This window comes from Mus caroli, unplaced genomic scaffold (genome assembly GCF_978045245.1).
Source record: "Mus caroli unplaced genomic scaffold, Mus_caroli_1 scaffold_18, whole genome shotgun sequence".
Classification (NCBI taxonomy): Eukaryota; Metazoa; Chordata; class Mammalia; order Rodentia; family Muridae; genus Mus; species Mus caroli.
The window spans coordinates 44,245,737-44,268,237 of NW_028227273.1; positions in this window are offsets into that span (position 1 = coordinate 44,245,737).

Below are 22,501 nucleotides of genomic sequence, written 5' to 3' on the forward strand. Positions count from 1 at the left end.
CTGAGAACCAAAATTATTTGATTCAATTCAAGAAATTTGGGAATGGGGATGAGAAATACACAAAGAACAAAATTTAGAGACTTCTACATCACACTGGAATGTGCAAATTACAAGACAAAGTTCACCCTCCATGGTCAGTGGAATATTTTCAATTGACCTTTTGGTCAGGACAAAAGTTTTAAATCCACCAGAAAAGTTACAATATAAATAACTACCTAGTGTGTTTTCACGCATATTCTGACCTGGAGTGAGGCAAGCTAGCCTGTTTCCTACCAGCTGAGGATGCTGTTAACCTGTTCTAAGGTTACTGTGACTCTCGGTTCCCAACATTTATTTCCACCTAGGGAAAAATGAGATCAACAATAGTTCACTGAATCAGAACAGTTTAGGGAAGCTCGGTGCTTAACTGAGAAGGCACTGCCAACTAGATTGTTCTCGTTCTCTTCAAAGGAAGGCAGTTAGGAGTCGGCAGGCGAAGGAGTAACCACCTTATTGAACAACTGGCCAGTGTCCCCTGGTCAATAAAGCATTAATAAAGCACAAACCATAGCATCTCATTCCACACTTCTGACTCACATACTTTCAGAGATCACCTCCGAACAGTTTGTGTTGCCTTGAAAAACACAAAAAGCAGGGTGTTGTGGTCTAGCTTCACTCCTGTTTTGTTGGGTTATAAACCACATTTTCAACAGTCTTCATTTTGGGTGATGTCTCTGCACACATAAAAGATATGCTATAAATAGATTCACCATGTGGGTTCCTCTGACTTAAACAGTCTCTCTACAGCTACACATAGAAAAAAAATTTTCATTATGTTACTGTTTTCTACCAGAAAAATACTTAGTGCTATTGGAGTAAAATAAATATATAATCACCTCTATTGGAGAGTCTGCCACTGTAGTTATATGAGTAAATGTTCATAACACTGCTTTCCTTTTGAATGTTAAAAGGGAAACAATGTGTCTGTCAGCCTAGCTCTGAGCTGCCTCCTGGGAATCACTTCTGAACATTGTCTACTGTGATTGCTCCTCCTTCGAAGTTCAATGGCAACTTCTTGTTGCTCCCTGCATCCTCTCCCTCAATTATACCTGTCTTTTGTCTTGGGAAGCAGGAACCAAGCAGAGCTAAGAATCTCAGCATGGTCTTCAGCAGTAAAATGGTCATTAGCCAAGCTTCCCTCAAATGATTGCTACAGGGCTTGATGGGCTAACTGAACCAAAGTATTTATCACAGGAGTGGCCTCTTAACTGGAGAGTTATTATTACAGTCTTAAAACTGTGTTATATACATTTAAGTTGTGGTGTGTGTGTGTTGTGATATATATATATATATATATATATATATATATATATGCATATATGGACATTTTAGGGATGAAGTGACATGGTGCCTGAATCTATTTCTTATTTCCTGGTACTGGGTACGTACCAGGCATTCCAGTCAAACACTGTACCAAGAGTTACACTCCTAGCATCTTACTTTTAAATAGTTCATAGAGACAATTATATATAAAATCACAAAATTAACAACTGGTAAATGAAATGAAACATAAATAGCACTCAGTTCTAATTTCTCCTAATTTTTCATTTATTTGAATTTTAAAAAATAAAAAGGTAGGGGAAGATGTAAACAAGCTTACATGGTTTCCTGCTTACGTGCTAAACAGAACTTCTGTGTGCACACTCAGATTCTCATCTTTCTTCTGAGGATGCAGACAGAGGCACACCCAGCTTCAGCGAGCACACGCCAGCTCGTCACCATGGCGGCACTGTCACAGGTGGCTTGCAAAGTTTTCCATTTTACTCAGGACTTCCTGTTCCTCAAACTGCAACTCCACCCCAACCCTCTCCAAACTTGCCTCTCCCCTGACCCCCTCACTCCATCTCTGGTTTTCCCCAATGAGTGGAGAGGTCCTTGGTCTTGAGAAGGTTCTATGCCCCAGTGTAGGGGAATGCTAGGGTGGTGAGGCAGGAGTGGGTGAGTGGGTAAGGGAACACCCTTAGAGAAGCAGGGGGGCAAGGATGGGATAGAGGGTTTCTAGAAAGGAAACAAGGAAAGGAGATAATATTTGAAATGTAAATAAATAAAATATCCAATAAAAATAAAATAAAAGATAGTAAATAGCCCATAAGAAAATTCTAACCTGAGCCAAGTGCATATCCAATTACACAGTTGAGGGCCAGGGGTCACATAAACCACCTTTTTAGTAAAGACCTATTAGGGCCATGCTAGGCCATAATGAATATTCCTAGGTGACCCCTAAGTATCGACTGGCTAATGTTCACGCACCATTTAATGGTTACTCTGTAGTAATCCCTATGGTATTGGTGACAATAAAATCATGTAGGCTAAAACCCCTCCTGGCAAAAGCTTTATGATCTTGACTTATGTTTGTGAATGATCTTAAAAATTAATTTCAATGATCTCTTAGTTTTATTGCAAATTATTTAACAACACACTTACATTTTTCAACGTGGTTATATCCTAATAAATCCAACAAGGCCTGGAGATGCAAGTCAAAGGCACATCTAGTCACTAGATGCTGACCAGTGTAGCCTGTCTTTCCTTCTTTGAGGGTTCTTCTTTTTCCCACCTTTTATCTCCTCAGTTTTACCCTCTAATACTAGATAGGAGAGAAAGAAGGAGAGAGGAGAGAGAGGAATTAGGAAAATATCTGAACTGAATTTCTTTCCTTTTGTTTCTTCTTTGACCATGGCTACTAACAAACCAACAACCAACCTCCCTAAATGATCAACAACCACCCACCCCACCTAAAGAGGCTCTAGCATTTCTATACCCTCAGAAAAGTTCCTAGAATCTCAAACATTACACAACTGTAGAAACTATCTGCAGCTGGCAAAACCTTGCCTCTGCTAGAACTTGAGGCAAATCATACTGCCATGGATGGTCCAAAGCAGCCCCACATCTTTATACCAGGGATTAAAACAGAAATATATTCTTATAATATTCCTGTGTTATTCCAAAATTCCAAAATTGTCAGTCCAGATCACCATAACTTACACCACAGTCTACTGCAGAGTACCAGTTGTCTATCCTGGTGGTGCCATAGGTGACTGTGAGCCACCCCTTGCCCACTGCCCAGTACTGGGCAAGACTAGCATAGTGCATGTCAGGGGTCAGAGAAAGCAGCATCCGGAGTCAGCGTTCAAAGCACAAGATTTATTGAGATCATGTCACTTCTTCTGCTTTGTCTTGTTGAAATGATATACAGTGAATGCCATGAGGTTGTTGTCACATGTATTCCACCGAAATGTTCACAACTGAAAGACACGGAGCAGCAGGAGGCTTTACATTTGCCAAATGCATCTAACCGGAGAGTAGTGTACTCAGGCTAAGCTAAGTAACCAGTAACCCCTTAGCTCACTGTGATCCACACAATCCAACGGTTTATGCAGTGCCAGCTGTAAAAACTGAATGCATAGCCCCTGCGTTACCGAGAACGGAACCAAGTCATGCATAGAATCCGAGTAAACTGATGGTTGCAAGCTTCATAAGCACCCGAAGGCCCATACCCACCTCATTATAATCGTCTTTTGAGATGCTCTCATGCTGAAGATTGAACACGACAGGGTAATACTTAACCATCTAAAAGAATGGCTGAGCTTAAGAAAAGGCCGCAGGGCTTCTTATCTATGACCTCCATCCATCCAGTGCTTCTGGAATAAAACTCTACAAGAGTCACAAGGTGGCTTCCATGTTCTAACGACCTGCTTTTAGCAACCTTGTTCTCCAAAGCTCACACGGTTTAGGATGCAGTCCGGTATACGTGAGCTGCGTGTTACTTCAACAGTATCTCGGCAGTTGTGGAGTTGACAACTGTGACGCTGTAGGGCAAACCAGAGGCTGATTTCTTCTCCAGGAAGGCGTGCTTTTGCTCTTAAGGTTAGCTGAGGACAGATTTCCAAGATGATTTTCCTTTTAAAAAAAAAAAAGTCACCTGATATGTGTACATTTGGGAAAAACCCTCACAGCAAGACTTAGACGAATATCTGGGTATTACAGCCTACCCAAGCCAACAGATAAACTCTACTGGATACAGCTAAGAATTGCTTCAGGAACTGTGAGCTAAAGCAAACCCTTTTCCCCCTAATCTGCTTTCCCCAGTTTTTTTTTTATTATTAGAGAACAGACATAAAGCCAAAACAACGGGTTTTAACCAGATTAAATTTTATTTAATTTAATCAGATTAAAATCTTATATTTCAAAGGACATCATAAAGAAAGTATAAAAATAATTGAAGGAAAATATGTCTAAATTATACATCTGGTAAGAAACTTGCATTAAGAATATATAAAGGATACTTATATACCCTTTAATATGAAGAGATAACCCAGTTTAAAAATAGGAACTACCATATAAAAATATGATTAACATTATATTTATTAAAGAAATGTAAATCAAAGTCACCATGACATACGACTTCATCCCTGCCATTGTGGCTGAAAAACAAACACAGACAATAATGGGCATTGGCAAGGATGTGGGGAAATTAGAGTCCTGATAAATTGCTGAGAGATAATATAAAGTTTTTTTGGAAAATGGTTTTACCATTTTTCAAAACATCAAACAAAGAAGTATATATAATTTGACATGCAATTCATTTCCCCATATCAAAATACACACACACACACACACACACACACACACCATATCAAAGTGTTCACTTAACATCCTTCATAATAGCTAACCAGTGGGAAACAATCCAAACTTTCAACAGGTGAATGATAAAATGTGATATACATGCAGTAGAATGTTATTAAGGAATGAAGTATCAGTATAAACTATACCATGGATGAACATTAAAACCTCTGTGCTAAGACGCTGTCACAGAATGTCACATGGTATATGATCCCATTTACATGAGATGTCCCTGATCTTTAAAGACAGGAAGTAGGTTGGTGCTGTCAGGAGCTGTAGAGATGTGGGCTGCCACCTGACTGCTAAGAGCTATGGGCTTTCCTTTGGGGATGGAGAAAGGCTTTGAACTCAGCATTGATGAGCACATAGCTGTTAAAGAACTAATACCCACTGAATGGTTTATAAGGGTAAATTTTGTAGACATGAATTATGACTCAATAAATCTGTTTTGGAAAAAAATTAATGAAGTCTGCATCTTGCTGCAGTTTTATTTTCTGTGATGAATTCTTTTTATTACACTTGTGTATGTAATTTTTGATTATTTGTATATTTTTGGAAAAATGCTGGAGTTAAATTAAAACAAAAAGAAAATAACCGATGCTTTCAAGTATATTTTTAATGATGAATTCTGTTTTTTGTTTGTTTGTTTTTTGTTTTGGCACAATGGAGGGATTTCTCCTTTCCAAATGGTTTGATCATGCAGTGCTCTCACTTGACACAAGTATGACTCGTGGAGTCTCCAGCTTGCCTGGTTTTCTTGCCTCTGCACTGAGCAGACATGACTGCCTAGCACCTGGAGAAATTTCTTCATCGAATTTCTCAGAGAGGATCTTTCAAGCAGTTAAGTCGCCTGGTGGGAGTTCACAGGAATGGATCACACACTGTTTTTCAACTTTGTCTTTCATTTTCACCTCCCAAGAAGCCATCTTTTCCTAACCGTCAACTCACCCAAGAGAACTAAATCCTATGATTATAGTATAGATCCACACATATGTTCTATGTGTGGCATATATAAGCTTAATGTAGAAAAGAACTGCGTCTTTCATTCCAAAGCAGTTTTTATCTGCTTGCTACACCACTCCCATTGGGATGTATGGTTAGACCTCTGAATATACGTGTGAATACTTTTATTATTTTCTCCACTACAAGCCAAATTCAGAACTCTCAATAAATTCAATCGACAAATTTAAATAGAAAAATTTAATTTTTATAAGCCTGACTTGGAAAGAATCACAAATGATTTGCAAATATGCTAAAATATGAAGTGACTTCTAAAACTATCTTTGTGAGTACATTCACAGACTGGATAGTCGGCTTATGGTATGCTAATATGTGGCAGACAGCAGTGGGCAAAGCTATTTCAATAACATGAGTTTTCTAAAAGTCTGTACGTATATGAATACAAATGGCTGAAAATACAATTAATATCAAAATATTAAGTGGTAGTTCTCTGTAGGTATAAAAAGTATTCGATGAGCCCAAGTGTCAATTTCATATGTCTATGAACGCTAAGCTTCTAATGAGTTTGTATTACATATAATAATTATGGAAGACAGTTACCAACAAAAATTAACTTGTATCAGAGAAAAACCTGTAGGGGCTGGAGAGATAGCTCAGAGATCAGGGAGACTTGTTCCTCTTGAAGAGGACCTGAGTTTTGTTCCAAGCATTCATACTGGGTGGCTCACAACCACCTAAAACTCTATCTCCAGGGGATTCAATGACTGTGGCTTTCATGAACACCCGCACACACATGCCAATATCCACACGGAGACACATAGGTAACAGTAAATGAAATCTTTTCAAAAATGAAAAAGGAAGAAATCCTAGCATCTATTCTATAGTATTTGCAGCAAAGTGTGTGTGTAGGTAGCCTTTGGGGAAGGCACTGCTTCCTTTAGTGACCTCCTAGAGACGGAAGTACTTTTCTCATGCTTGATTTTTCTTGTCCCTTCTCAATGCTTACTCAGCAAAAAAGCCTTAGCCCTTAGTAAGCAATAAATCAACTATAGCCTTGATTCCCCCAACCATCTTTTTATAGAACGGACTCTAGTGTATTTTAAACTTACAGAGATTTCATTCAAAAGGCATACATTTGCGGATAGACACTTAGAAGTGGTGGATCCTGCCGCTGACTAGAAGTCATTTCCTGCCAGATTTCCTCAGAGTGCATTTAAATGATGGCTCAGCTCTGATTATAGTAATTTGGGGGGTGGGGGGCTAGAAGAACAATTACTTTACTACTACTGCCCTTGACGCTGAGTTCATGAGGCAAGTGAAGGAAGTAGATTGTTGGGAGTGGGTGAAATCCTGAGTGGATGTGGATTTGACACGGACACAAGGCAAGTACCATTGCTCCAGGCCCATGAGAGTAGCTAAGACTTCCCATGTGATGCTCAGAGGGATTACAAAGCCTTCCTCGGGTCCAAGTGTAAGTGCTGACAGTGTGAGAAGCAAATGTCCGCCATAGCTTTCTCCCCTGAGCATGTTCATGTCTTACAGAACTGCCCCTCCTGAGATTAACTAAACATGCCTCCTTGTTCAGCTGTATATAACAACCCTACCTCCTTGTTTATTTTTAATAGCCTCGTTTCCTTGCACAGGGGTATATGATAATCACTCCTCCCTGTTCAACCTTATAGAACCTGAGCTTCCAAGGTACTGCGGCTTCTCCAGCCAAGCGCTCAGCCCACCCAATCTTAGCTTGTCTGTGTCCATGTGTCCGTCATTGCTTCCTTCCCTCACTGCTTCAGCTGGGTCAATTCCAGGAGCCCTGCCGAGCATAGTGCTGGATACCAACCCAAGGCTTAGAGTTGAGCTTCAAAATGTGGACTCTTTCCCAATCTTACTTAAATGAAGTACGTCTTCACATTCAAGTAAGGCAAATGAGAAAGTTAGTTATGATATACACTGTCACCAAATGTTTACCACTATACAGCAATGCCCAAACACCAAAAAATCCCAGCCAGTGTTTCCTGATGACCTATGTAGATTTATGTTTTAAGAGAAAATTTGTTTAAATTAAAAAGTTATCAAAAAGATAGATAATATTATTCAAGTAAAACTTCCCACAATTCATTGCATGTAAATACAAGATGGGAACCACATTCTGGGTTTTAACCATCACTCTCCCAGCAACACAATGAATCTTCCCACAAATGTTCATGACTCGTGGTCTGCTAAACTGGAGATGACACACTTGCAAGACTCCCGGGTTAATTGCCCTTTACTAGTAAAAGAACACATCTTCATTTACTTTTTCATATTTTGAGAAATTTAAAATTTAAAACTAAACACACACACACAAAACCCCTGTGGTTAAATCCAACAGAGATAGCCTGTGAGATGGCTCACTGTGTAAAGGCTCTTGCTGCCCAGCCTGACAACCTTAGTTTGACCCTTAGGACCCACAAGGTAGAAGGAAAGAACTGACTTAGCAAGCTGCCCTCTGACCTATACTTACACTAAAATTTAATTTAATTTAATTTAATATATGTACATAAATACAAATATAAATATAGGTATGTATAGATGTATGTGTGTTATATAAACATATATTTGTATATGTAAACATGTCAGTGACCAGCTATTCCTATTATGGATCATGTGTGTGTGTAAAAATGATTTTGTACAAGTATGCCAAATGTCATTAGTGGAGAAAGAATAAGTATAATCTTTAAAGAAATGATATCGGACCAACTGGGTAGGTACAGAAGGAATCAAATCTCTATCTTTACCTACACTATACTCTAAAGTCAATTCAGAATGCTTCAGAGACCTAAATATTAACAACAAACTATAAACTATTTAGAAGAAGGGCTTCAGGAAAATAACTCCATAATCTAGGGTAGGTCATGAATTTTTAGGAAATTGGTAGTTGGATACATATGTAAATCATGCCATCAAAATTAAAAACATTACTTCTCAAAGGACATTATTTAAAACAATGTACTTTTTTGTCTAAGAAGCTAGGCATTTGGTACACATCTTAAATTCTAACACCAGCACTCGGGAGGCAGAGACAGGCAGATCAGATCTCTGAGTATGAGGCCAGCCTGGTCTACAGGGTAAGCTTCAGGACATTCCAGAGCTACATAAAATCTTATCTTGAAAAGTCAAATAATAATAATAATTAAATATAATAAATGTAATGTAATAATAATTATTTTTTAAAGTCCAGTACAGTGGTAATGCACTTGGGAGATGGAGGCAGGAGGAAAAGGAGTTCAAGACCAGCCTGAGCAACATAGTGAGTTTGGCACCAACTTGGGCTATTTAAAATAAAAAAGTAAAGGAAGAGAGGGAGGGAGGGAGGCGAAGGGAATCCACCAATTGAGAGAAAACAACTTTAGCAATCTATGTACTTGAAGTGGACCTTATGTTCAAACTGCAAACAGCACTTACAGCTGAATAATAAGGAAAATTAACAAAGGCTAGAATAGCCAATTCAAAGAAAGCTAACAAACTAGAGTACAAATAAGACACCCAGCATTACTGATCACCAAAGAAATGCAGATTGAATCCTTAATATCATGACATACTCACTAGAATTGATAAAATTAAAGACTAGCAACACCAAACATGGATGAAGATGTAAAGAAACTGGAACTCTTAGTACACTGGCTGTCCGTAGACAATTACTGTAGACAATAACTTGGCAGGTTATTATGAAGTCAAACAATCACCAATATAGCACTCAGCAATTCTTATTCTAGATATTTATCCAAGAGATGTGAAAACACACATCCACGGCAGGAAATGGATCTGGACACATGGAGAAAATTGTTCATAAAAGCTCCTGCCAGGAAACAACCCAAGTGCTCATCACAGATGAGTAGACAAGCAAACCAACATGTCTTCCAACTAGGAAATACTACTCAGCCAATAAAAGGAACAAAATAAGGACCAGGGAAATGGCTCAGCCATTCACAGTGCTTGATGCTCTTACAAAGACTTGGGTTTGGTTTCAAAAACCCATGTGATGATTCACAGTTGTCTACTCCAATTCCAGAAGTTCTGGATGCATCTCTCTCTCTCTCTCTCTCTCTCTCTCTCTCTCTCTCTCTCTCTCTCTCTCTCTCTCTCACACACACACACACACACACACACACACACATCACATCACATCACAATGAGTGACTCTCACAGTCATTATACAGAGCAACACAAAAGCATATGCACCATATAGTTCCACTTTTACAAAGTCCTAAAACTGAAAAACTTATCAGTAATGGTAGAACTCAGAACAGTGGTTGCCTAGGGTAGGGAGAGGAAGTAGAAGGCATCCCTGAGAGACATAGTGAGGAGAATGCCACACTGGATGCTGGAACCACCCCACAGATGCACAGGTATACATGTTCATCAAACCATTAAAATATATGTGCTTTCTAAAGATAATATCTGCAGCATTCTACAAGTAACCGACAAGAACAGTCATTTTATATATGCCAGGTTAATTAAAGTGAGTTTCCCCTGGGTACACATGGGAAACTTGGATTTCACCTACTTAATACACACTTTTAAATAAGACACATCTCTGTAAGACTGTAGGATCTCTCTCTCTCTCTCTCTCTCTCTCTCTCTCTCTCTCTCTCTCTCTCTCTCTGTGTGTGTGTGTGTGTGTATGTATATGTGTGTCTCCCTCTCTATCCCTTTCTCTCTTTCTCTCTGTGACTCTGTCTCTCCCTGTCTCTTTCTCTTTGTCTCTTTCTCTCTGTCTCTCTCTGTCTCTCTCTGTGTGTGTCTCCTTCTCTGTCCCTTTCTCTCTGTGTTTCTGTCTGTCTCTGTCTGTCTGTCTGTCTGTCTGTCTGTCTCTCTCTCTCTCTGTCTCTCTCTCTCTCTCTCTGTGACCCTCTTTCTATGTCTCCCTTTATGCACATATATGTGTTTCTTAGACACAGCTCAGCTAATTATTTCTTAAAGGTGAACAGTTTCACTGACATGAAGATAAACTACAAATTCATGCTCTCACTGGAATGTTTGGAAATAATTTAACGTTGAGACTTGCCTTCGTTTTCATTCTTATTCAAAACTGGTGTGAAATAAATAAATGAAAGAAATGAATAAACAGATAGCCACTTCTCTCACTATAAAAGAAGCATTTTGTCAGATATAAACCAAAAAAGTTATACCTGATCCCAATTAACCTGTCACCACATGATAGAAATGACATATGTGAGGAGCTACAAAGTGACATAGGATTTAAAAGGATAGGCCAGAGAGAAACTATAAAGCTATTCCCACTCCTATCTTAGTTCCTCAGAGTTTGAGTGGTTACTCCACTGGGCAGGACACAGCTCTGAGCTCTGGAGCAGTAGCCTGGCTATCCCTGGATAGCCTGTTAGAAGCATTGAAATCACAGCAGCTGCACGGACCTGCAGAATCACAGCTTCCATTAACAACATCCCAAGTGACTTGCATGTCTGTTAAATTTTTAGTAGATGTTTCCAAAACTGAGAGGATGCCAGCCCCAAAGTCATTGGAGTGAGGCATAAGACCTGGGAATCGGGGTGGGGAAGGGTGGGTGCCCAATATGAGGATGTTTGGATTTTTCCTTTACATACCTGTTATTTGACTTTAATTCAATGAAAAGGGTGTTTTCAATTATCATGAAATAGCCTGCAGGTTATATAAAAATCGTGAATTCTAACATTCAGTAGCACAACGTTAGATCAAGTAAACAGAAAGCTTGGTAGTCTCTCGTCAAGTAAAGATGGGCTCCTCTGTACCTACCGTCCAGTCAGACGATGCCGACCACTGTCTGCAAACATCAGTTACATGTCACATCTTTTTGCCTGCCTGCCTGCCTGCCACAGTGGCATCTCAAAGCGGTCAGGAAAACTCACCTTCTTCCAACCAGAGTCAGATCTCTCCTTGACCTCAGTTGTGGGAAGCCACATGTGCCGTTGCAAAGTGGCACAGGCTTCTGCTGGCCACCACGCATACATAGGCAGGAAAGTTTTTTGCCAAGATGAGGTTTTGAGAATTGACCAAAATTGACCAATCAGAAGAGAGAGAAATTGACCAATCAGAAGAGAGAGAAAGTAACCAATCAGATAAGAGACAAAGTAACCAATCAGATGTAAGAATGCAAATGAGGTTGTAAGCATCAACCAAACACAACACAATCCGGGTGTGAGACATGCCTCTCCTAGGCCTATATAAAGCAGCACCAGGGCTGGGCTGAGGGTCTTTTCGCCTCTGCAATCAAGCTCTCCCAATAAACGCGTGCAGAAGGATCCTGTTGCAGCGTCGTTCTTGCTGGTCAAGTCGGACACGCAGCGCGCGCAAGAAGTGGTGCCAAGAACCCGGGACGAAACATCTTCAGGCACGAGCGAAGACCCCCTGCTACAGGGAGGATTCAGAACTGCATCGCGGGGAAGGAGCAGTTAATAAAGGTTCCCGTAAAACAGGCTGCTGAGAAGGATCCAGCGTGGATTCAGAACTCTTCAGCTGGGGAGCGGTGTTAATAAAGTGTTCCTGCAAAACAGGCTGCTGAGAAGGATTCGACTGCACGGATTCAGAACTCTTCAGCTGAGGAACGGTGGTACCGGTAAGTATAAAGAAATTGATATGAGTCTCTGAGAGGTATGCTTTCCTATGGAATAGATCTGATAATTGTAGCTGGGGTTGTGCTGCTCGCTTTTTTTCTTGCCTTGATAGTTTGCCTTTGCCTTAACTGTCACCGCCCAGGGCACGAGTGTATCTGCTGGGAATAATTTCACGCAGATAACGCTTAGTCCAGGACGATCATGGGTACTGGCCAGTCTATTCCTTTAGTGGGGCCGGTGCAAGCCTTGCTTAAAGAAAGAGGTTTAAAGATTTCAGAAAGTACAGTGAGTGGGTTTTTAAAAGAGATAGACAGACTCGCTCCTTGGTTTGCCCCCACTGGGTCGCTGACGCTACCTAGTTGGGAAAAGTTAGGGAGAGATATAGCAAGAGAGGAAGCAGAAGGGAAAGTGAAGGCAGGAACAAGGCCGTTATGGAAATTAATTAAGGCTTGTATTCAGGATAAGAAATGTGAGCTAGCTGTTAAGGAAGGGCAGCGACTTTTACAGGAGCAACAGGAAAGTATGTCAGAAACAGAGAGGTATGAAAAAGAAGGCGCGCACAGAAAGATAAGTAAAGGGAAAGAAATAAAAGGAGAAAAGGAAAAGAAACCAAAAAGTAAAGATACAAAAGATAGTATAAAAAATAAAGAACAGAAAATTAAGTCAATTTACCCTCCTCTTGAGGACTTTGAGTCATTAGAATTATCTTGCTCAGAGGACTCGGAATTATCAGCAGGGGAGGAGGAAGATTTGGAGGAGGCTGCTGCAGAATATGAAGTGGAAAGATATGGTACAATAGGGAGGAGTTTTGGTGCTCCCCCACCACCTCCACCTTATACAGATAAGAAAGCAATTGGCAATGGGCACTCTTTTTGCACTCCTAGAGGGTTGCGAAAAATATGTCAGGCTTTTCCTGTTTTTCAGGATCAAGCTCAACAGCGGTATTATGAGCCAATATCACATAAACAATTGAAAGAGTTAGTAGAGTCAGAAAGGACCTATGGAGTTAATGCCTCATTTACTCAGTCCCAGATTGAAAGACTGGCTCACAATGCCATGACTCCCCCGGATTGGATGAGTGTGGTAAAGGCATGTCTTACGATGGGACAGTATCTAGATTGGAAGTCTATATGGCATGATCTGTGTTTGAGTCAGGCCCGTGCTAATGCTACTGCAGGGCAACCAGCATGGAGCTTTGAAATGCTTACAGGTCAGGGTATGTGGACAAACAATCAATTAGGATACCCAGTGCAGGTCTATGATCAAATCAATCAGGCAGCAGTGAAAGCTTGGAAAGCATTGCCTAATCGAGGAGAGGTATCTGGTAATTTGACAAAAATTATTCAGGGAATTAATGAGCCATTCTCTGAATTTGTGGCTCGCATGATGGAAGCAGCAGGGCGCATATTTGGTGATTCTGAGACTGCATTGCCGCTAATTGAACAATTAGTTTATGAGCAATGTACCAAAGAATGCAGAAATGCTATCACGCCTTGGAAAGGGAAAGGACTACAGGCGTGGATGAAAGCATGTAGAGAAATAGGAGGACCACTTTCAAATGCAGGGCTGGCTGCCGCAGTTTTAATGGCAAAACCAAAAGAAATAACCTGCTATAATTGTGGACAAACAGGTCATATGCAAAAGCAGTGTACAAAGGGTAGGAAGAGTAGGTTTGAAAAGACAGGACCAGGTATCTGCCCAAAATGTGGGAAAGGAAAACATTGGGCAATGTAGATCAGTCAGAGATATAAAAGGAAGGCCAATACCTCAGTTTAAAGTACAACAGCCAAAAAACGGAGTAAGGGGCCCCCGTCCCCAGGGCCCCCAAATGTATGGGGCACTCCAGACCACAGTGTCTATGAGGCCACCCAGAGACCGAGGAGAGCCACTCCGGGTTCAGCAGGATTGGACATCTGTGCCACCTCCAGAGTAATTCTTACACCTCAAATGGGATGCCAACCTATTTCATCAGATTTTAGAGGTCCCTTACCAAAGGATACAGTGGGCCTACTGTTGGGTAGGTCCTCTTCTGCTTTGAAAGGATTAATGATACACCCTGGAGTTATAGATTCAGATTATGAGGAACAAGTTAAGATTAAGTGTTCTGCACCCCGAGGTATCGTAGCCATTTCTCCTAGAGATCGCATTGCTCAATTGCTCATTCTTCCTAGTTTGCATAACATGTTCCCTAGTAGCCAGGATTCCCGAGGAGATAAGGGACTTGGTTCTACAGGAACTAATGTGGCATACATATCTTTAGATTTAGATAATCGTCCCACTTTACCATTACAAATAGAAGGAAAAACCTTTCAAGGTATAATGGATACAGGAGCAGATAAAAGCATTATATCTAGTAATTGGTGGCCTGCTTCTTGGCCTGTTAATCAATCATCACATAGCTTACAAGGATTAGGATATGAGGCTACCCCAACAATAAGTGCAAAATCCTTACAATGGAAAGATAAAGAAGGAAGGACAGGGCTTTTTCAACCTTATGTACTCCCTTTACCTGTAAACTTATGGGGAAGAGATGTGATGTCAGCCATGAACTTTATACTGACTAATGATTATTCTCAGAAAAGCAAGGAAATGATGAAAGGAATGGGATATATACCTGGACTAGGTCTAGGAAAAAGTTTACAAGGTAGAATTTCACCAGTTAAAGACACAGTAAAAGCAGATAAGAAAGGGCTGGGTTTTTTCTAGGGGCCGCTGAGGAGCCTTTGCCCATTCCGTGGTGTACAGAGGACACGGTGTGGGTGCCTCAGTGGTCTTTATCCTCTGAGAAATTAAAAGCAGCTAAAGAATTAGTACAAGAACAATTAGACCTGGGACATGTAGAACCCACACAATCCCCCTGGAACACACCTATTTTTGTTGTAAAGAAAAAGTCAGGTAAATGGAGATTGTTACATGACCTCAGAGCCATTAATGCACAAATGCAAGTTATGGGTCCTGTACAAAGAGGACTCCCCCTACTTTCAGCTCTACCTAAGGATTGGAAAATTATAGTAGTAGATATTAAGGATTGTTTCTTTTCCATTCCGTTAAACGAGAAAGATAAACCTAGATTTGCATTTACCCTACCTTCTGTTAATCATATGGAGCCTGATAAAAGGTATCAATGGCGAGTGTTACCCCAAGGAATGGCAAATAGCCCTACCATATGTCAATTATATGTAGGAAAAGCTTTACAACCAGTTAGAGATGGTTTCCCCTCCTTAAAAATTTGTCATTATATGGACGACATTGTGATTTGTGGACCTGAAGAAGAAAGTATACAGCGAGCATATGGCTTTCTTAATGAAACTTTAAAAAATAATGGCTTGATTATTGACCAGAAAAGGTACAGCAGTCTAATGTTAGTCAATTTTTAGGAGTCACTATTACTTTACAGTGTTTTACCCCACAAAAGATTAGTATAAGAAAAGATCATCTAAAGACATTAAATGATTTTCAAAAATTATTAGGAGATATAAATTGGATTCGACCTTATTTAAGGATCCCTACTTCGGAATTAAAACCTTTATTTCAAATTTTAGAAGGTGAATCACATATTACCTCATTGAGACAATTAACACCTGAGGCTTCTGATGTTCTTAGGAAGGTAGAAGAAGCAATCCAAACAGCACAGCTAAATCATATAAATGAGCAAAACCCTTTTTGCCTATGCATATTACGAACCATAAATTTGCCAACTGCTGTATTATGGCAAGATGGTCCTCTAGTATGGATACATCCACATATATCCCCTAATAAGACTATAGAGCATTATCCCACCATGGTGGCAAATATGGCCCATAAAGGCATAAAAAGTTCAATTACTCACTTTGGAAAAATGCCGGATAGCATAATTGTCCCCTATACTGCTGCACAAATGCAAACATTGTGTGCGACTATAGATGAATGGGCTATTCTTAGATGCAGTTATTCTGGTTTAATTGATAATCATTATCCTAAACATCCTTTATTACATTTTCTGTTATTACATCCAGTGATATTTCCAAAGGTAACGGCTAACACTCCTATAAAGGGAGCCATTGATATTTATATAGATGGATCCAAAACAAGAATTGGAAGTTATGTGATTAATGAAAAGGCTGTAAGGTTGCAATTTACACCAGGAGCCCCTCAATTGGTAGAATGTTTGGTGGTTTTAGAAGTCTTTAAAAGATTTCTTATGCCCATAAATATTATCTCTGATTCTGTTTATGTGGTTAATGCTGTACTAACGTTAGAGACTGTTGGAAATTTTAAGCAGTCTAGTCCAGTAACTGAAACTTTGATGAAAATACAAAATTGTATTTTGATGCGTGAGCATCCCTTTTATATTCAACATATTAGAGCACATACATCATTACCTGGACCTATGGTTAAGGGTAATGCAATTGCTGATTCAGCTACCAGAGATATGGTTTTCCTATCACAAAATTCTATAGAAAGTGCAAAAAATTTTCATCAGCTTTATCATGTCCCTGCTTCTACATTACGACAAAAGTTCAAGCTCACAGGAACAGAAGCTCGAGATATTGTCCTACAGTGTGGTAGGTGTGTTGAATTCATTAATGTACCTTCCGTGGGCGTTAATCCTCGCGGAGTGCGACCCCTAGATGTTTGGCAAATGGACATCACGCATATCCCAGCTTTTGGGAAATTACAATATGTACATGTGTCCATCGATACCAGTTCTGGTGTCCTACATGCCTCTCCCTTGTCAGGGGAAAAAGCAGTTCATGTCATATCTCACTGCTTAGAGGCTTGGGCTGCATGGGGTAAGCCCCTAGTGCTAAAGACAGATAATGGTCCTGCATATACTTCTTCTAAATTTAGCCAATTTTGCAAACAAATGCAAGTGAAACATATTACTGGACTGCCCTATAATCCACAGGGCCAAGGCATCATTGAGAGAGCTCATCGTACTTTGAAACAATATTTGCAAAAACAGAAAGGGGGAATAGAGGCTATGACGCCAAAGATGGCTCTATCCCTTACAATATTTACTCTTAATTTTTTAAAATTGGATGATGCTGGAAGATCACCAGCCGAAAGGCACGGACAATGGCCTCAATCGCCCAATGAAATGGTCAAATGGAAAAATGTCCTTGATAATAAGTGGTATGGCCCGGATCCTATCTTAATCAGATCCCGGGGAGTTATTTGTGTTTTTCCACAGGGTGAAGAAAATCCACTTTGGGTCCCGACACGACTGACAAGGACCGTGAAAGAGCAAGATGATCCTGCTATTCCTGCTCCTGATGATTGAGACCGGGATAAGTATACCTTTGTGGGCCATAGTAAGATCATGGCCAGTACCTTTACCGGTACATTCCAATTCTTCCACCTTGCCTTTGTTTTATGCAACAGAATGTGTTCTGGATGCGCCTTGTGCACGACAAACTCCTCAAGAGCCACGGGTGTATAATAGTACGAGTTTTCATTTAAATTATACACTATGCTTTGTGCATGATGTGGATAGACCTTTTACACCCTGTATATTTTTAAAGAAAAAGGTTATCTCTAATTGGGCAGACCCCATTATCCAAAATAAAATGAGCTCTGAAGTGTTACTTAATGCTTTAACGCAAGTCGTCCAAGGAGAGCAATTAGGCTCAGGTGATGTTGGAAATAATATAACTTCACCTATAAACATCACCACTATTATGATAAAGGGAAAGGTGACTATTCCCAAAAGATCACGATGGCCTGTTGGCAATGCTACTGCTAAACGCAGCGTGCCCTGGTGTCATCCGGACCTCACATTTCCTATAGTTTTCTCACCTTGTCAATCAAAAATTTTTCCTCGAAAAGAAATAGCAAAGGGTTTTGCTTTGTTACCTCCTTTAGATTTTTCTGTAATGAATGATAAGGAAGATGCTACAGGAAAAGAAAATATTTGGCCATATTACCCATGGATTTTAAGTAATGAGGCAGGTGCTAGTACCAGTCTGTCAGCCTTTGCACTGCTGACTGGCACCTTTCATGAGATACTGAATGTTTCTGCCACACTTTCTAATACCTCTGCTCATTTAGATAATGTGACAACTAATAGAGTTATCAGAAATATGACTACCTCTCCAGTAGAAGTTTGTGTTAGTCCTCCATTTTTCTTTATATTGGCTGAATTTCAAAATGATACAGAATGGTTAGATTGTACAAATATCACTTGTTTTTTGACGCAATGCTGGAATGAAACCAAATCCTTAGCCTTAGTGGTACAGCTACCAATCTTGGTCCCTGTACCTGTTGAGGCAGATCCAGAGAAGTTCCCAATAATGAGTCTAATTAGACAGAAGAGAGATTTTGGAATCACAGCTGCCATTGTCACTGCCATTGTAGTGTCTGCAGCATCAGCGGTTACCGCAGGAATTGCTATGGCCAATCAAGTTAATAGTGCTGATACCATAAGTCAGATAGCAGAAAAAACGTCTGAGGCATTGCTCACTCTGCAAAGGGTGGATTCTCACCTCGCCTCAGGATTAATGTTAGTGAATCAGAGAGTGGATATTTTACAGCATAACATGGAACAGATGATGGATGTCATTCAAATGAGTTGTGTGGCATCCACTCCGCATGTATGCATTACTCCCAATAGGTATATTAATAATTCTTTTATTAAAAGTACAGGCCTATCGAATTATCTGAAGGGAAACTGGTCGCAGGAGTTGGACAGGCTGCAGAAGAGGCTGCAGATACAGATCCTGAACCTTAATGGAACCAGAGTGGAACCTGTGACCTTTGGAGACTTTACCTCTTGGCTTTCCTCTGCTTTCTCTTACTTTAAGGAATGGGTGGGAGTGATTTTGTTTGGTGCTGCCATATGCTGTAGACTGGCGCTCATGCTCTGGTTGGTATGCAAATTTAGAACACAACAAAAACATGACAAGGTGATTATAACTCAGGCACTATTGGCTATTGAAAACGGCGCCTCCCCCAAAGTTTGGTTATCTATGCTCAAGAATTAGTTGGCATCTGAGTTCTCTGCTCTTGCGCATGAGAAAGACTCAACAATCATTGATCAGCCCTTGCACATTGATGCATACGACAGGGTGATCATGATTTCCCCACTAATTCATTTTTTGGCTGGCCTCTTTTGCAGAGTTCGCCCTAGGTCATTTAGCAGTTACTGTCACACAGCACTGGGGTATCCAAAGACAGGCAACTTTCCTCATGCACAGGCCAACCTAAGGCACGGGGCCCGGTGGCGATAGGGTTACCCTATGACGGGAAAAGACTGTGACATTGGAGGAATGACCTAAAACAGGAGCCACAGCAGATGGACATAATTGCACAGGCCTAGTCCAGCCTCATTTTATTAAAACAGAAAGGGGGAGATGTGGGAAGCCACATGTGCCGTTGCAAAGTGGCACAGGCTTCTGCTGGCCACCACGCATACATAGGCAGGAAAGTTTTTTGCCAAGATGAGGTTTTGAGAATTGACCAAAATTGACCAATCAGAAGAGAGAGAAAGTAACCAATCAGATAAGAGACAAAGTAACCAATCAGATGTAAGAATGCAAATGAGGTTGTAAGCATCAACCAAACACAACACAATCCGGGTGTGAGACACGCCTCTCCTAGGCCTATATAAAGCAGCACCAGGGCTGGGCTGAGGGTCTTTTCGCCTCTGCAATCAAGCTCTCCCAATAAACGCGTGCATCGTTCTTGCTGGTCAAGTCGGACGCGCGTGCAAGACTCAGTTAATGTGCATCCTGCATAAGCAAACATGGCTGACGTTTTAACTCGAATCAGTAGTTGTGGAAACTTCTTGTTATAACATCTTTTGGAGATAGAAACAAACCATATTTCCCCCACAGAGGATGCTAACTCGCAAAGGGAAAATTCCAAGAAAAAAAAAAGAATTTTAAATTCAAGAATAGTTTTGTTTGGGTTAGATATAAAGATACAGACATATTAAAACTTTATCAACATGGTCCTCTTAAAAGTTCTTCTGAGAAAACCATTACCAATCATATTAATGTGTAGGTTTTTCCACTTCTAAATATGTGATTTTACGATTTTCAAAAATCATACATTTAAAAATGCATGTACTTTGTTCTTTTCTGTGTGCATGGGTGTTTTGCCTACACATCTGTAATTTGTACCACCTGTGTGCTTAATGTTCCTGGAGAGCAGAAATGGGTGTCAGAATCCCCTGGAACTGAAGTCACAGGTAGTTTCAAGCTGCCATGTGGGTGCTCAACACTGAACCCAGCTCTTCTGCAAGAACAGCTAGTGCTCCTGACTGCTGAGACTCCCTTCTGGTCCTCTGCCTACTTCCCCAGCAATCCACATTTCAAACACACACACACACACACACACCTGTATGTACCTCATATAAGTGAGATCAAAGCCTAATGGCTTTTCCAAACATGAATTCAATTTTTTTCTATTTTGTTGTATATGATTCTGCATATTCTGTTTTAAACCATTCTGTCCTTTCTGTGTTTGACACTGTTTTGTTTTTTGGCGTTGGGGATCAACATACTAGGCAAGTGCAATGCATCTAAGCTCTGTTTTCAGCCCTGTGTTATTCCACTGCCGTTCAATGCTTTGAAAATGCTGGTAACGATTCACAACATTGATCCCACCACCTGTTCATAGGTCAAGACCTAGTATTTACAAAACACTTGAAAAATAGGAGACTGGTGGCTTCAGGGAAGGAAAAGGAACATCTGAGACACCTAAAAGGAAAAGAGTGGGGAGGGTCACACAAAGGAGAGTGACAAGAGAAAGCCTGGTTCCTGTCTTATGTCTTGGCCAGCTCAGGGCCTGCACTTCCGCATGCACCCCTGGCCTTCCGGCTCTGGACCTCTTCCTGAACCTACTTCCGGTTGCTGTACTCAGCTGCCTGTCACCTCTTAGTTATCTAAAGGTGCCTTTTGTGCTCTGAGATCTCTAAGTCCCTCCTGCATGCCAGTCCTCTTTCCCTGGTATGTCCAACCTAACTATAACTCCTCCTCCTCCTCCTCTTCCTCCTTCTCCTTCTCCTGTGCAGTTCCTGTCACTGCCCATTATGGGATCGATGCACAAGACCACCTTGGGTTGAAGAATCTAAGTGCACAGCACTGTGGAGGACGAGCAGTTTGTACACACTATATAAGGTTACTGATTCTCAGATTAGAACCCTGGAAGAAATCGCTGAAATCTCTTACTGGCTCTCACTGGAAAGCACTGGCCTGGGCTGGAAATATCCCTGTGTCAGTGGTAAGAACTGGAGGATTCTAGGAAACAAGAATAAGTGGAAATGATCTGGTTTTAAAAAGGTTTTGAAAACCTTGACAAATTGGAGAAGACTCTGCGAGCAATGTGGTATGGAAGGACACAGGGAAAAGACTGGAAGAGCCGGAAGTTTACCAGCAGCAGGAGGCCAGTCAATAGGCTGGATCCATGCCAGCCCTAAAGGAAAAGTGTTTAGACTGCCTAGAGGAAAAAAAAAAATGGTAGGCAAGAAGAAGGATTTCTCAACAAGAATCTCAAGTTACTATCTTCATATGCTTAGCCCAAGACCACAGTGAACAGATTTGCAAGCCATGGGCCTCCTGTTAAGTCTCTTCTAAATGAAGTGAAGCGCTGACATAGCTCGCTAGTGGTTGTGACCTCAGAGCAGATCAAAGCCGTTTCCTCAGAGCAGAAAGAGCACAGGAGGGCTTCGGTGGTGAACCAGACTCTGGTTCGCGTGCAGCCAGAACAGCTTGCCAACCTTGGCTTTTACGATTTTTTTTTTTTTCAGCTGCTGAGACAGGAAATGACGTGAGGCTCTGAACACACTATTACAGCAAGCAGCTGTTCTGAGAGAACTTTCTGTTTCCAGGTCCGGCACCTCAGAATGTTGGCTTCTGTGTGGTCAGATGTTGAAGACCAACTCTGTGCGAGGTGTTAGGTTGAGAAGAGGCGCAGCAGAGGATGCTGGGGGCCGCAGCTGAGGTAAAAATGTGGCTTTGATCTTCATGCCAGTTCCCTAAGCACAGCTTACTAACCATTCCGTCCTATCTTTTCAGACTTGAGGGGAACTTCATGACTTCACCAGATTCTAAGCTGCATCCTATAAATAAGGTCTTGGCTTCCCATCTCCTCTTTCTTCATCCTATATAAAAGGTTGTGCATGATCAGTTTTCTCAACAACCATAATGGAAAAAATGTAGAAGTAAAGAAAAAAAAAACCCACGAAAATGCAGCAGTTTGCCTTTCCCACAATCAAAATGAATGAACCACCCCCATCCCCTTCAGTGCCTGGGAGAGGAAGTACAGTTGCAAATGTTACCCGCACTAAACCAGATTAATTTTCCATTCAC